This window comes from Schistocerca piceifrons, unplaced genomic scaffold (assembly GCF_021461385.2).
Source record: "Schistocerca piceifrons isolate TAMUIC-IGC-003096 unplaced genomic scaffold, iqSchPice1.1 HiC_scaffold_2165, whole genome shotgun sequence".
Classification (NCBI taxonomy): Eukaryota; Metazoa; Arthropoda; class Insecta; order Orthoptera; family Acrididae; genus Schistocerca; species Schistocerca piceifrons.
Window position 1 is genome coordinate 1,452,501 of NW_025728081.1, and position 5,000 is coordinate 1,457,500.

Consider the following 5,000-nt stretch of genomic DNA (forward strand, 5'->3'; position numbering starts at 1 on the left):
TTTTGGTTGGGTTTGGTTTGGTTTGGTTAGGTTTGGTTAGGTTAGGTTAGGTTAGGTTCGGTTTGCTTAGGTTAGGTTAGGTTAGGTTTCGTTTCGTTTGGTTTGGTTTGGTTTGGTTTGGTTTGGTTTCGTTTGGTTTGTATTGGTTTGTTTTGGTTTCGTTTGGTTTGGTTTGGTTTGATTTGGTTTGGTTTGGTTTGGTTTGGTTTCATTAAGTTAGGTTAGGTTAGGTTAGGTTAGGTTAGGTTAGGTTAGGTTAGGTTAGGTTAGGTTAGGTTGGGTAGGTTTGGTTAGGTTAGGTTTGTTTTGGTATGGTATGATTTGGTTTTGTTAGGTTAGGTTAGGTTAGGTTTGGTTTGGTTTGGTTGGTTTGGTTAGGTTTGGTTTGGTTTGGTTTGGTTTGGTTTGGTTTGGTTTGGTTTGATTTGGTTAGGTTTGGTTAGGTTAGGTTAGGTTAGTTTACGTTAGGTCAGGTTAGATTAGGTTAGGTTAGTTTAGGTTAGGTTAGGTTAGGTTAGGTTAGGTTAGGTTCGGTTTGGTTTGGTTTGGTTTGCTTTGGTTTGGTTTGCTTTGGTTTGGTTAGGGTAGGTTTGGTTAGGTGAGGTTTGGTTAGGTTAGGTTTAGTTAGGTTAGGTTAGGTTATGTTACGCTAGGTAACGTTAGGCTAGGCTAGGCTAGGCTAGGCTAGGATATGTTAGGCTAGTTTAGGTTAGGCTAGGTTAGGCTCAGTTGGGTTGGGTTGGGTTGGGCTGGGTTGGGTTGGGTTGGGTTGTGTTGGGTTGGGTAGGGTTATGTTGGGTTGGGTTGGGTTAGGTTGGGTTGGGTTGGGTTGGGTTGGGTTGGGTTGTGTTGGGTTGGGTTGGGTTGGGTTGCAATGGGTTGGGTTAGGTTCGGTTAGGTTAGCTTAGGTTAGGTTACGTTAGGTTAGGTTAGGTTAGGTTAGGTTAGGTTTGGTTTTGTTTGGTTTGGTTTCGTTTGGTTTGGTTTGGTTTGGTTTGCTTTGCTTTGCTTTGCTTTGGATTGGTTTGGTTTGGTTTGAATTGGTTTGGTTTTCGTTTAGTTTGGTTTGGTTTGGTTTGGTTAGGTTAGGTTTGGTTAGGTTAGTTAAGTTACGTTAGGTTAGGTTAGGTTAGGTTAGGTTAGGTTAGGTTTGGTTTGGTTTGTTTTGGTTTGGTTTGGTTTTGTTAGGTTAAGTTAGGTTAGGTTAGGTTAGGATAGGTTAGGTTAAGTTAGGTTAGGTTATGTTAGGTTTGGTTAGATTAGGTTAGGTTAGGTTTGGATTGGTTTGGTTTGGTTTGGTTTGATTCTGTTTGGTTTGGTTTGGTTTGGTTTAGTTTGGTTTGGTTTGGTTAGGTTAATTTAGGTTAGGTTTGGTTAGGTTAGGGGTAGGTTAGGTTAGGTTAGGTTAGGTTAGGTTAGGTTAGGTAGGGTTAGGTTAGGTTAGGTTAGATTAGGTTAGGTTACGTTAGGTTAGGTTTGGTTTGGTTTGGTTTGGTTTAGTTTGGTTTGATTAGGTTTGGTTTGGTTTGGTTTGGTTTGGTTAGGTTAGGTTAGGTTAAGTTAGGTTAGGTTAGGTTTGGTTTGCTTAGGTTTGGTTTGCTTAGGTTTTGTTTGGTTTGGTTTCGTTTGGTTAGGTTTGCTTTGGTTAGGTTTGTTTTGGTTAGGTTTGTTTAGGTTACGTTAGGTTAGGTTAGGTTAGGTTAGGTTAGGTTAGGTTAGGTTAGGTTAGGTTAGGTTAGGTTATGTTAGGTTAGGTTAGGTTAGGTTAGGTTAGGTTAGGTTAGGTTTGGTTAGGTTAGGTTAGCTTAGGTTTGTTAGGTTAGGTTAGGTTAAGTTAGGTTTAGTTTGGTTTGTTTTGGTTTGGTTTGGTTTGGTTTGGTTAGGATATGTTAGGTTAGGATAAGTTAGGTTAGGTTGGGTTAGGTTGGGTTGGGTTGGGTTGGGTTGGGTTGCATTGGGTTGGGTTGGGTTAGGTTAGGTTAGGTTAGGTTAGGTTAGGTTAGGTTAAGCTTGGTTAGGTTAGGTTTGGTTTGCTTAAGTTTGGTTTGCTTAGGTTTTGTTTGGTTTGGTTTCGTTTGGTTAGGTTTGCTTTGGTTAGGTTTGTTTTGGTTAGGTTTGTTTAGGTTTGGTTTGGTTAGGTTTGGTTAGGTTTGGGTAGCTAATGTTAGGTTAGCTTGGGTTAGGTACGGTTAGGTTAGGTTAGGTTAGGTTAGGTTTCGTTGGGTTTGGTTTGGTTTGGTATGGTTTGGTTTGGTTTGGTTTGGTTTGGTTTGGTTAGGTTTTGTTTGGTTAGGTTAGGTTCGGTTAGGTTAGGTTAGGTTAGGTTAGGTTTCGTTTGGTTTGGTTTGGTTTGGTATGGTTTGGTTTGGTTTGGTTTGGTTTGGTTTGGTTAGGTTTTGTTTGGTTAGGTTAAGTTAGGTTAGGTTAGGTTAGGTTAGGTTAGGTTAGGTTTGGTTTGGTTTGGTTTGGTTTGGTTTGGTTTGGTTTGGTCCAATTTGGTTTGGTTTGGTCTGTTTTGGTCTGGTTTGGTAAGGTTAGGTTAGGTTGGGTTAGGTTACGTTTGGTTTCTTTTCGTGTGGTTTGGTTTTGTTTGGTTTGGTTTAGTTTGGTTTAGTTAGGTTAGGTTACGTTAGGTTTGGTTTCGTTTGGTTTGGTTTGGTTTGGTTTGGTTTGGTTAGGTTTCGTTTGGTTTTGTTAAATTAGGTTAGGTTAGGTTTAGTTTGGTTTGGTTTAGTTTGGTTTGGTTTTGTTAGGTTAGGTTAGATTAGGTTTGGTTTGGTTTAGTTTGGTTTAGTTTGGTTAGGTTAGGTTAGGTTTGGTTTGGTTAGGTTAGGTTAGGTTATGTTAGGTTAGGTTAGGTTAGGTTAGGTTAGGTTACTTTAGGCTAGGTTACGTTGGGTTATGTTATTTTAGGATAGTGTTAGGTTAGGTTAATTTAGGTTGAAAGGTCTCTGTTGGATTCCTTTCATGTTTAATTTCTTAAATCTGTTGTCATTTACGGTATTAATTCCTCTCCTAAATTTACCGTGGCGTTTCTGAAAATATGGGAGGAAAATGGGTAGCCTCGGGCACCTTATGGTCGTTCACCTGTGAGTCTAGTATTTCGAATCCGACGCAAAGCTGACGGTTAATTCCAACGTTAAGGCCTCTTAATGACGATGGAACGCACAAGTTGCGTCGCGATTCAATACATCGTCCTCCAGCCGTCTTGTCTTCAAGGGTCTATTGCGGAATCGGGCACCTTATTGTCGTTCTCCTGTGAGTGTAGTACTTCGAATCCGACGCAAAACTGACAGTTAATTGTAACGTTCTGAGCCTCTTAATGATGATGGAACACACAAATTGCGTCGAGATCCAGCACATCGTCCTCCAGCCAACTTGTCTCCAAGGGTCGACTGCTGCCTCGGGCACCTTATGGTCGTTCTCCTGTGGGTCTGGTTTAAAGAATCCGACGCAAAATTCACAATTAATTGTAACGTTCAGAGCCTCTTAATAACGATGGAGCACACAAATTGCATCGCAATTCAATACATGTCCTCCACCCCAAATGTCTTTAAGGGTCAATTGCTGTGTCGGTCATCTCATGGTCGTTCTCCTGTGAGTCTCGTTTTTCGAATCCGACGCAAAACTGACAGTTAATTGTAACGTTCACAGCCTCTTAATGACGATGAGACACACTAATTGCGTCGCAATTCAATACATCGTCCTCCACCCCAACAGCCTCCAAGGGTCTATTGCAGTGACGGTCACCTCGTGGTCGTTCTCCTGTGAGTCTAGTTTTCCGAATCTGACGCAAAACTGACAGTTAATTGTAACGTTCAGTGCCTCTTAATGACGATGAAACACACTAATTGTGTCGCTATTCAATACATCGTCCTCCACCCAAAATGTCTCCAAGGGTCTATTGCTGTGTCGGTCACCTCATGGTCGTTCTCCTGTGAGTCTAGTTTTTTGAATCCGACGCAAAACTGACAGTTAATTGTATTATGCCCACCCTGCTAACGACGATGGAACACACAAATTGCGTCGCGATTCAATACATCGTCCTCCAACCGACTTGTCACCAAGGGTCTATTTTGCGGCCTCGGTCACCTTATGGACGTCCTCCTGTGAGACTAGTATTTCGAATCCGACGCAAAACTGACCGTTAATTGTAACGTTCAGAGCCTCTTAATGACGATGTAAAACACAAATTACGTCGAGATTCAATACATCGTCGTCCAGCCTACTTGTCTCCAAGGGCCTATTGCTGCATCAAGCACATTTTCGTCCTTCTCCTGTGAGTCTAGTTTAAAGAATCCGACGCAAAATTGACAGTTAATTGTAACGTTCAGAGTCTCTTAATAACGATGGAACACACAAATTGCGTTGCGATTCAATACATCGTTCTCTAGCCCTAATGTCTCCAAGGGCCTGTCGCTGTGTCGGTCACCTCATGGTTGTTCTCCTGTGAGTCTAGTTTTTCGAATCCGACGCAAGACATACAGTTAATTGTATCGTTCCGACCCTGCTAACGACGACGGAACACACAAACTGCGTCGCGATTCAATACATCGTCCTCCAGCCGACTTATCTCCAAGGGTCTATTGCGGTCTCGCGCACCTTATGGTCGTTCTCCTGTGAGTAGGTTAGGTTAGGTTAGGTTAGGTTAGGCTAGGCTAGGCTAGGCTAGGCTAGGCTAGGCTAGGCTACGCTAGGCTAGGCTAGGCTAGGCTAGGCTAGGCTTGGCTAGGCGAGGCTATGCTAGGCTAGGCTATGCTAGGCTAGGATAGGTTAGGCTAGTTTAGGTTAGGATAGTTTAGGCTCGGTTGGGTTGGGTTGGGTTGGGATGGGTTGGATTGGGTTGGTTGGTGTTGGGTTGGGTTGGGTTTGGTTGGGTTGGGTTGGGTTGGGTTGTGTTGGGTTGGGTTGTGTTGGGTTGCGTTTGGTTGGGTTGTGTTGTGTTGGGTTGGTTTGGGTTGGGTTAGGTTAGGTTAAGTTACGTTAGGTTAGGTTTGGTT